Source organism: Strongylocentrotus purpuratus, unplaced genomic scaffold (assembly GCF_000002235.5).
Source record: "Strongylocentrotus purpuratus isolate Spur 01 unplaced genomic scaffold, Spur_5.0 spur5_scaffold_6, whole genome shotgun sequence".
In the NCBI taxonomy this organism is placed as follows: Eukaryota; Metazoa; Echinodermata; class Echinoidea; order Camarodonta; family Strongylocentrotidae; genus Strongylocentrotus; species Strongylocentrotus purpuratus.
Window position 1 is genome coordinate 15,526,180 of NW_022145612.1, and position 11,891 is coordinate 15,538,070.

Below are 11,891 nucleotides of genomic sequence, written 5' to 3' on the forward strand. Positions count from 1 at the left end.
AGATTCAAATAAATGTCGGTGTCTAATACATAGGTCCTTTGATACTGATGAACATCCATCTACATAGAGACTTGAATATTGTAGCTAACTAGATAATTTTACAGAAAACCTGGAAGGTTGTAAAAATGGGGCAATTTGAATTTTTATTCATTAAACTACACAGTGATACTTTGGTGCCCTTTCAGCAGAACAGGGTTGTGAGAATTAGATGTTATATATAGCCTGTAATTCTTAGGCACATATGACCTTCCGCATATCATTGAATTAAAGCCAACTCCATTTCTTTTCCCCCAATTGGTATTTCTTTTTTCTATGTAGGCTTATCATCCTTGCTCTAAGTCTCTTCTCACATCTCTCTTCGTCACCTTACTTACATTTTACTCTCCTTTGCTTTCATCTCCTCTCTCATGATTTTATTACCTTTTTGTGAAATGAAATTTCCAAGGACATATGAATATCTTATCTTAAGCTCCCGAAATATGAGAAACTTTTGTCTTCTAGAAATAGTGGCAGTCACAGGGGTATCCCTTGAATCATTTTTCTTTCTCAAAACCAATATTCTTCATGTATTTCCTCCCTAAGGGATGTTGTCAAACTGGGATGAAGAAAGAGTTATAACCATTTTCTTATCCTTGATCATCGTGATTGTGATTTTCTTTTTTTTAATCCCTCTCCAAATATATCTCATCTAGCTTAAGAAATATATTTCCAAAGGACAAAGAGGACTGTTATTTCTGCATAAAAATCCAGTGCTATAAAGGCTTTTATTCAGAATTTTTTTTGCTGATTGCCCTTTACCATCAACCATAAGTCTATAGTTATATTCTTATGTATAGTCACAAGTAAGACTTTTCATTTAAAAGAACAGTGAATTCTCCGTGAAATATTGATTGACATTTAGCGATGATGCAAAGATCTGATACCCCCATGAACTTCAACCTGCTTTTGAACAAGTGGTGCTTTTTAAAGGTTTCCATCTCAAAAATCAAAATAATACATGCTAAAAGGAATCTTTGTTTCATATATAGATTTCTATTTTCCAAGAGGTCAGCTTGATATTACCAACTCCATTTGACCTTTCTTTCCTCTCTCTCTCTTAACAGCATGAATTGCTGAACGACCAGTAACGTGGCCTTTCATCATCCCCCTTTACTTGAAGAAATGCTTCTCTGATTTCCTGTAACAAATAAAAGGATAGATGAGGTGGTATCTCCTGTTTCAAGCATTGGAAGATGAAGAACAAATGGATTCCTTCCCCTAAATGTCATATCGGAAGCAATATTGCATCCTGTAAAGAAGCGCTCTGAAACAGATTGATTGCAGATCAACGAGGTTCTATCATGTAGGTCATAGGAGGGAATGGTCATTTAACGGCCGAGGATTGAAAGGGGTGAAGCTAACCCTGAATTACTCCAATTTCTTCCATCAAAATATAGGGCAATCAAAGATAAATGGAATTTATCAATAAATATCATGAGACGTTCAGCCAATGTCCTATTTCTGGCTATTTATCGAGTACTTGAAATAAAATGAAGAAATGCATTAAAACCACATCTCATCGAAAACTGAAAAAATATTGTACAAGATTAAATTATCTATGCATGTAATCAGACAAAAGAAAATGCAGTTACTGTATACCTACACATATTTTGTTGCTGATTTCCCAACCTAAATGTAATGCTTATCTGTGTCAAGATTAGTTTACAAAACCAACCAAAAATTCATTGGTATTTGAAATGCCAAATTATGACATTTGGTTAATTCAGTTAATAAATAGTTGGCAGATTCCGGTTTACACAATCCCCCCCCCCTTTCAAATGGAATATCTCAGTGCACTGCCAATTGATATATTTCTTGAAGGCCCATTTATGAAATTGATTATGACAGGGAGAATATCCAGTCCAAATTTTCCTATCGATTGCGATTGCGTCCTCCAAAGCCTACAAGAATAGGTGGCTTGAACTTTAAGATAAAGAGGAATCTTCCATTTATTGTGAATTATTGAAGGGAGATAATACGGTCAAGGTGATTGGGTGCAGAGAAGAAATTGATCTAAAAATGATCTTTTGATGATTAATATCAGAGATCAAGGAAGATTTATTCAATTGAGGCCACTTGGCTGCAAATTAACCATTTCCACTATAGAATTGCGCAATTATTTGGTGATATTATACCTATATCATATAATTATATTCTCAAGCTCTTCTGATTAAGATATTTAGAATCATAAGTCAGTTACTCAAAATACAACATATCATTGCCACCGGTTTTACAAAATGATTAAAGAGCCTGAAACAAGCTGGCTGGCCCCTGGAGAGTTTGTATTTAAAGCATACATTTCAATTGCAGGCACATTGGCCCTGTTTCATTTAACTTGTTATCAATAACAAGTTCTAAATGTCAATGACAAATATGTTCGGGGCCAATCAAGTGCCACAATTTCAGTAGCTTTTAGCAGTTATTGTAACTTGTCATTGATAAAAAGGTTGATGAACAGTGCCCTCATTCAACCAAAGGTTAGACGTAGCTTTGAAGCTACATCTAGAGTACAAACACTTCCTCTAAAGCACGGGTGGCCAACCTGCGGCCCGCGAGCTCTTCTTGTGCGGCCCGCGGAGCATTGAAAAAGTAATTATAAAAATAGTTAATGAATGAAATGCGGCCCGCATAACAGCGATGAAATAGAGTAAAACATTTACACACAGCTATCTCTATTTCCATAATTTGTTTTCATCATTCACAACATATTGATTCGTTAGGTGGCTTATACAAAACTCCTCAAATTCCCTCTCATTACATTACATTAACGACATTAACATCACTCGCCGTGTTAATTTCAGTTTGTTATTTCCACATGCAGTAACCTTTGTAAATATACAAATAATAACAATAATAATAATCTTTTAAAATCCACTCCAAATTTTATTAAGTTAAACCGAAAATGGAAATTCTTTTTGCCCAATCGATCGTGAATCAAGAAATATGTTTGAAATGCCATACTTGTCTTAAAACTAACAACCCTTTTCTCCCGCCGTTTCATTTTTTCATTAATCTTAATCGTGGATAGTCCCCTTATATTCTTTCTGCTGTGTCATTGATTTTGTTTGAAATAACAACCAACATGGCATCGATTTCGAGACGTGCGAAGAAAAGGAAAGTTTCTGATGAAGACAGAAACTTTAAATCGAATTGATCTCTGAAGTATTTCTTCATAGAAGAGAAAGGTAAACAACTTTGCCTCATATTTTGTCAGCCAGAAATCACACTAAAAAAGTAAGCCTGATTTTGTTCGACTGATTTTGTTGTTTGCAAAATTGCAGGTGTGTACATGAGTGTGTGTGTGTGGGGGGGAGGGGGGGATTTCAGATTTGGTTTTGACGGCCGGGGTGTGCCGCTGAAGCCTCGTAACCTCTACCCATTTTTAAGGGTGCCTTGTTTTGGCAGATTTTTGTTGAAAGTAAAGCCCATTTTATAAAAATTTCGGGTGTTTGCATGGCTAAAACCCTGAATTTTTTTAAAATAAATTTTTTGAAAACACGGACCCATATTTAGGATATTTCTGTTAAAAATGGGACCCAAGTTTAGGGATTCTTTTTGTAAAAAAGGTTACCCATTAGAGCGGCACACCCCGTATGTCTCAATATGTGATTACCCCCCCCCCCCCCCCCCCCCCCCCCCCCCGGCCTGGCCTACGGCCCACCAAGTTATGACAATCGTTAGATGTGGCCCGCGAGCTTTAAAAGGTTGGCCACCCGTGCTCTAAAGTGTAAATGATTATATCCTCAAAGTTAATTACGAAATGGTCTGTTCTGAGAGACAAAAAGGCATCAGTTCTGTTTAAATGGACACAAGCTAATATCCATCTAGCTCTTAGCAGACTAAATTGTAAGTGTAATGAAGAAAAAAAGAGAAAGAGCGAGAGAGATAGAGAGATATAGAGAGACCAGGAGCTGAATAATTTGACTGAGATATCGCAATTTACATCAAGTAGCACTATCCTAAGCTTAAATGTATATGCTATGAAGCAATGTGAACTATGGGGAAGTGGTTAATACCCTTCATACATACATACAAGAGAAAAGTCTACTTCCTACAATATCTCTATAAATCAGTGCCAGCAGTATTCTGTCTCGTAGCATATTTACTGGCACCACTTGAAGAGTACACCGCCTACCATTAAGTCTAGTCGGGAGTCCGCCCCTGGATCTATCGTCAAAATAACAGAAAAATTGGTAGACAGCTTGCCTTGACAACTAGAAATTTGTATACACCCTGTGAATGATATTGTGATATACATATACATGTACACTCTAAAAACTAACATGTTAAAGCATCATTTAAAAGAGCCAAAGAGAGAGTGTTTTCAAAACAGTTTTTAATGCTGGATGCAACCTTAATAGTATTGAACTCGTCAAAATAAAGAATGAGGTACAGCATTTTGAAAATGACGTTTAACTCCTCCCCACTTTTTAACTCATTGCCTACAGTACTGGCATTGAGTGTTTAACTTGGTTCCCAAATGATGATTTAACATTTTAGTTTCTAGAGTGCAGACATTACGGCGAAGTACAGCTTTTCTTCATATTTATGTACTCTCTTTCGGCTCATTCATGTATGACATCATAAACAGCAGTGATTTTTTTTTAAATATTACGTAACTATAATATGTTTTGTATATATTAACATATCTTATAATACACAGATAGTAAGAATCCATAACAACATTGTTATTTCATCCCACTTTCTATTTATTTACCCATAAAAAATATACAAAAACGCTGCAGTTTCTTCTTTCAAATATGAATGAGCCCTCACAGTATTTAACTGTGAGGTATCAAACTCAAAATCAGGTAGAAATGCTACTGCCTCATTGTAATACTGTACATAAACCCTCAATTACTAAGTCCTTTTGATATGAGTTAAAGCCATAGGTCCCATGATTATTTGCCTTTGATTTTTGTTCTCTTACTGTGATCTTGGAAATAGGAGGAATCTGGTTGGAAACCAAGTCGCAACATTAGTGCCCTGTAGGAAGATATTTATCCTCAATAAAAAATGTCATTGGATAGCAGTTATTACCAGAAGTCCCTTATTTGTTTTACCCTATTGATATTAGGAGTCAAGTAATGATATAAAAATCAAAATAATGAAAGAAGAGATAAACTACTGTGTCTAAAAGTATTCACTGAAACAATAGGTCTACATCTAACACTGATGTACAGTGAATTTCTAAAACAGACCATCTTTTAATTTAATCCTAAAAGAAATTTCAAGATGTGCATAAACTATCATAAAAATATTTGATCAAGATAGTTTACAAGGATATAGTAAGTGATTTATTTTTCCGATAGGTCAACATCTAACTCTGATGTGCTATAGATTTTATGAATCTTAAAATATTCCATACCCCCCCCCCCTCGACAAAAATCATTATCTCTATGTGAAGAAAGCTATACTCAAAGTAATTGATTAAAAATAGAATGAACCATTGTGTTTCAAAGCATACACTGCACAGATTGGTTGTCACTAGGTCGACATCTAACTCTGATGTACAATGAATATTGTAAAATAAAAAATACTTTCATTCATCCCCCAAATTAACATTTTTTAGGATATTGACAGAATGCAATCAAAGTAATGTATAACAGAAGTGATAAGTTTTAGTGTAAAAGAGACTAGGAGGGGTTCTCACTAAGTTGACATCTACCTCAGATGTGTAATGATTTTTGTTATAAAATAGTTCAATAAATCCTAAAAGAAGCTATAATCAAATGATTTATAATCCTGAACTAATCATAGAAGTCAATTTATGCCCCAAGTGCATATCAAGTGTTTAAGAAAAGGCACTCTTCACTGCTTTCCATGGGGAATATACACAAAATTTGATCAAATTATGTCTTACAACTGTTTAATATCAAATTTCTTTTGCAGTAGGGAAGCAGTAGATATGATAATCTGGCATAGGCTTATAAATCATTTAAGCCATTTTGTAAGTGAAAATATTGCTGGTTTTGAAACACTCCATGACCTGTTAAAGGTCAGCTACATGTCCTAGGGCAATAGGACATCCTCTCAAACGGAAATAAGGACTACCATCTCTGCGCAGACAGTACTCTTGGTTAAGTGAGGATCTTCTTACAAACTTAGACCAAGGTGAATGATATCATGAATATTCATGAGACTGCTTTCTGTCACAGACTGTCACCATTCACATGACGTAATATGATATGTCTGAAATTTTCATTATAATAATGGCGAAACAGAGTGACCCTTCTGTAAATGGGAAGGGAAAGAGGGCACCTTTAAACTTCATAGAAGCATAGGAGGGGTCAAAGTCATTACTTTCTTTAACACAAATATGCATAGCTAGGAGATGCTCTGGAAGTAAGTTGAAAAAGATGAATGAAAAATAGTTTGAGAAAGAGAGAGAGAGAGAGGCGAGTGTGAAGAGAGAAATACAGAAAGAGAGAGAAAGAAAAGTAGTAAGAGGAAAAGGAAGAGGAGAAAGAGAAAGAGAAAGAGAAAGAGAAAGAGAAAGAGAAAGAGAAAGAGAAAGAGAAAGAGATAGATAAAGATAAAAGAGATATCTAGAGTAAGAGAATAGCTGTGGGCAACTAATACTTTAAGCATTACTGAAGATTTGTGTTAATCCTCAGATACCTGAGACACTGATAAAGGAAGAATGATCATGTTTTGTTGCTGACACGTATTTTCTCTACCCAAACTCTGCCACGGGCCATCACGGTATGACGTAAATTTCGAGTGTCCGATTTCTAAAGAAATCCTTGAAGAAATTGAAGATAACAAACAGGCAAATGATGTGCTAGAAAAACAACCTTGACACCATTTCTTTGAGGTTCGGGAACATCGCTTAATTTCCATTTTAATTGAATCAATCGACATTGATTCAAGCGTTTCCGGTCCTCTTGCCATGCATACTTGAAGTAGTCATCAAATACCTGCTCGAGTTAAATCCCACGAAAAACAAACACCGTAAACAGGAAATACCAGTCAACATGAAGACATTTCTGAGAATCGCTAAAATCAAGTTAACCGCCATTTATGACATCTTTCAAAGTGCTAAGGAAGAACAAGGACGATGTCAGGTTAGACAGCGGAAGTTAACATCAAAACAAGGTTGTAGTATGCATTATGTTCAACTCAAAAAAGAAAAGGATTCAGAAGCGGCACATAAGAACAGTGTGAGAAAAAGTGGAAGAGTGTGAGAAAAAGTGTAACAGTGTGGGAAAAAGCACTGTCGGCAAGAGTGGAATAGCATATATCATCTCAGATGAGGGAGAAGGGCAAAACATGTGATAAACATTTACACTGTTAATGCCCTTCTGGCTCTCAGAGCACCATACAAAGGATGCTAACAAAAACTGAAAGCAGAAAGAGAGAGAAGTGAGATAGGGAGGGAGGAAATGTTTTTATAAAATGAAGCAAGGAGGGGGGAAAGAGTAAATGAGATAAACAGAGAAAGAAAGAGAGAGAGAGAGAGACACACACACACACACACACAAACGCACACACACATACACTAAAAAATAAATGGTGGGGAGGTCAATAGAGAAAAGAGGCACATAAAAGGCAAGAAAGGAGACTATACTAGTTTAGCTCTAATTTTTCAAATGTCATAAATCATTTGGCATGATATTAGGGGAAACGAACGTTTCAGAGAAAAAAGCAAGTAGGAGGGGGAATGCAATAAGGGTTGATAGAGTGATAGAAAAACAAGGCAGTTAGAGAGAGAGAGAGAGAGAGAGAGAGAGAGAGAGAGAGAGAGAGAGAGAGAATAATGGGAAAGATTGAAGGACAGAAAACTGGGAATTTAAATCTTACATTTGATGTTGACCATGTTGTGCTAATAAATTTAGAGAGAAAAAAATTCAAAGAGACAATACCAGATTACAATAAGATAACACCTTGTAATTGCAAAGATACAAAAGTGCGTTCAATATGACAATATTCCAAATGTCATCCCTTTTAATGGCTGTACACTAATAAAAATTGATGGATAACTGAATCATTAGCACATAAACAAAATTTCACCTCTCTGGATAATCGTCATTTTACAAGCTGTGCCTTTCTTTCGTCTGTGCCTCAGTTCCGCACAGGAGACCATGCCAAATTGAAATTCTAAGAAAAACTATCTGGTTATAACTAAGCAAGCCACAAAACACACTTCACCTAATTGTCTATGTATGACATGTATATATCACGTAGTGGGTGTGGAATAGAAATGAAAAACAAATGGAAAAATATTTATGCTGGCACCCAAGCTATTATGCCCTTGAATTATTCATCTTTCAAACCAAATTCATGATGGTAGAAAAACTCTCGTGGTAGGAATGCAAAAAAAAAGATAATTTAAAAAGATCAGGGATTATCTGTGGTAACTTCCATTTCCTAAATTCCAGGGTTTGACAATTTCACACAGCATACAAATGGAATTGAATATTTCAAGACTATGAAGCCCTTATATATCTATTTAAATGATTAAAGCAGAAATTATCAGGAGTTTTTACAGGTCACCTGTTAAAAGGAACTTTTACGCAGCATGCCTCATCTATAGCTGCTGTTTAAAGAAAATATACTGACAAATATAAGAATATGGAGATAAAGAGAAAAGAGAGAAGAGAAGGAGAAAAAAATTAAATTACTATCAAAGAAAAAGGTAATTCTAGGCAAAGGAATTTAGTAAAGATAGCAAAAATATCTTATTCTCTATCATAATCTATGATTTACAAAGGTAATGAAAAAGGGGAAAATAGAGAGAAGCCTACAAGGCATACTATCACAAATAATGATGTTGTTTTTTGATAGATTCTAGGAACTTGTGTTATGTATATGCACTCAGTGGTTGGCAGATATTCAATATTGATAAATCAATAAGTATGATTATCTTTTCTTCTCGCTACTATCATATACGTGCAAAGCAACAGGTACCATTTTCCAGGAAGATTTGGACAATTTCTGTGATTCTGGTAATTTTTTCTCTCTTAGGACTGCTTAAAAGTCTTTCCAAGAAAGTAATACTATGAAGCATGTATTTTAAGAGAATTGCATCCATCCCATGTGCACAGCACGAACACCACATATTTGATTTTGGTAGATGCAAAATTTTCTGCAAACAAATCATTTTCATCAATGCCTAATGAAACTCTAGGGAACAGAATCAACGGCCTTCTTATCTATGTGCGCTAGATTCACAGAAACTAAAATGAAGGGACCGAAGGGCCCCTCTACATAAAATGCGCTCTTCTGAGAAAAACATGTGTGCTGGACATGATACGATGAAGACTAGTTGATAGACTGATCCAATTATAAGTAATTTGATCCATGGAAATCTAACAGATTCTAATGAAAGGGAGAGGACTGGTGAGAAAAATAAATGAGAGAGAGAGAGAGGAGACAGAGAGAGGCAGGGAGACAGAGAGAGGCAGCGAGAGAGACAGAGAGAGAGAAGAGAGAGAGAAAGAGACAGAGGCAGCGAGACAGAGAGAGAAAGAGATAGAGAGAGACAAAGAGAGGGAGTGAGTGAGAGACAGAGAAAGAGAGGGGAGGGGGAGATGGATGGGGTAGAGAGATGAAATGAGAAAAAGAGAGAGAGTGAGGAACAGAAAGAGATGTCTCTCGCTGGTCACGCAGATAGTAAAATTAGAAATTCAGGGCATGATAGGCACTCAATTAGAGAGAAAGTCGGATAGCCAGAAGTCATGCGCCATTTCGCACGATGCAGACTCCCACCTGACTGGCCATGCATTTCAACACCCTTGTGTGATCCATTGATGATATTTGATTGCAATTAGTTTTTTTGTTTAAATGATGGCGATGAAATCGTGCACAGCTCTTTCAATTAATGAGTTTTTCTGAGAATCAATGTGTGATGTACGTGACATGATTTGGGCCAACATACATAGTGATCGGACCAAACAGTAATTCAATGAAAAGGGGGCTGATTTTTATGAGAGAGAGAGAGGGGGGGGGGGGGGGGGGGGGGGGGAGGGAGAGAGATATTGTATATATCATATACTTTGACAAAGAACTAGCACCCTTCTGGCTCTTAGCAGACAATATTATTTGTTGACAGCCAAAAGACTCTTAAAGGCCGTCAACACTGTTGAAAGATCAGATGAACGGATAAATAAGAGATCACTGTAGACAAGGTTCATGTATAAGTGGCCATCTTGAAAGTGCTTTATTCATGTATCCTTCCGCCAATCGCGGCCTCATTACGCACATCAATGAACTATTGATGTTGTTCATATAGTACCACAACATCCCCCTTCTTTCAATGACAAGTTGATAGTGCTCTCATTAACCAGTTATATCTTCCCTGCTCAATAGGCACTGTACATGACGGAAATTATCCACTAAAACAGTAACACAATTTAGAAATTTCAACAAGAGGAAACATTCCAAACATATTCTTCTTTTCTTTTTTTTTTTTGAGAAGCACAGTACTAAAAACTGTTCAACTAAAACTTACAAGTACCTTTCAACAAGAAAAACAAATTTTAGAATGGTAAAATAGTGTCCTCCACTATAACAGGCATATTTTTGTCGCTGAATCGACATACTTGTATAATGTAATTCAACTTTTTATAATTTACATAACTTTTGCTGGAATAAACTAAAGTGATTCCATATTGCTTTCTGGCAAACAGTTATAAACAACATTTTCCTGTGAAAAACGTTTTTCATCCCATTTCAATTAGGACTTAGCAATACGACAAATCAGCGTAACGAAACTATAATACCTGGTCATTTGTGTGGAGAGAAGAAATATCATGCACGAGCACGACATACAATTGTTAAATTCGGTTCTGTATACAGAAGAGATTTTCTGTTGAAAGATAGCCAATATTAAGCGTGGCAGTTATATAAAACATTTTGGTTATATACATGTATACTGATTAAGAAATTGAATCACCTGATGTCAAATATGAGGTTTTACTATCATCAATGTAATTCTACCGGGTATGCTAAATCATTAAACAAATAAAGTATAGTTGTTGTTTATCAATCTATTAATCGATGAAGTTTTTATTCTTGATAACGAGATGGGGGATTAACCTTGCGACCATATCGTGTGACATAGGCAAAAGAATCAGAACGAGGGATTTAAAGTCTCACCTCCCTGATTGAACCATCGAAATCCTGTGTTCCTGCGGGTGTTGTGCAGTTGTCACCATCCTCTCTTGGAAGATGCTCTGTCCCTGGTGTGGGTGCTGTTGCCGTCTCTATTTGTATCGGCATCTCTCTCAGATGGGACCTGTTTCTCCTTAACACCCTGCCATTTGGTGTTGTCACTTCATATGATCTTGGTTCTGGGCAAACTCTTGAAACCTCAGCCGGCAGCCATGTATTGTCGTCTGGATGCAAAGTTCTGACTTTCTGGCCGACCTTCAGGAGGGACAGTACCCGACCGGCATGTTTGTCATGGTCGGTCTTCATCACATCCCGCCTTCGCTGGAGCTGGTCGTGGACATCGCTCATCTGTCTGTCATGATCATGGCGACCTGGAAGGGTTGTCTTCATTTGCCTCCCAAACATCATTTCGGCAGGAGATGGCAGGTCCGATTGAGGCGTTGCTCGAAGGTGGAGAAGTGCCTTTTGGACATCTTGTCCTGTCTGTTTGCACTTCTTAATCATCGACTTTATGGTGCGTACCATCCGCTCAGCTAGGCCATTGGAGCGCGGATATCTCGGCGATGAGGTGGTGTGCTTGATGTTCCATGACTCACACATGTCTTTGAAAGCTTTTCCAATGAACTGGGGTCCGTTATCAGATATAACTTCGGAGGGCACTCCCAGGAGGCTGAAGGTTTCTTTCATTACGGTAGCAACTGAAGCACTTGTGGTGCTGTGCATTTTCCTGATCACAG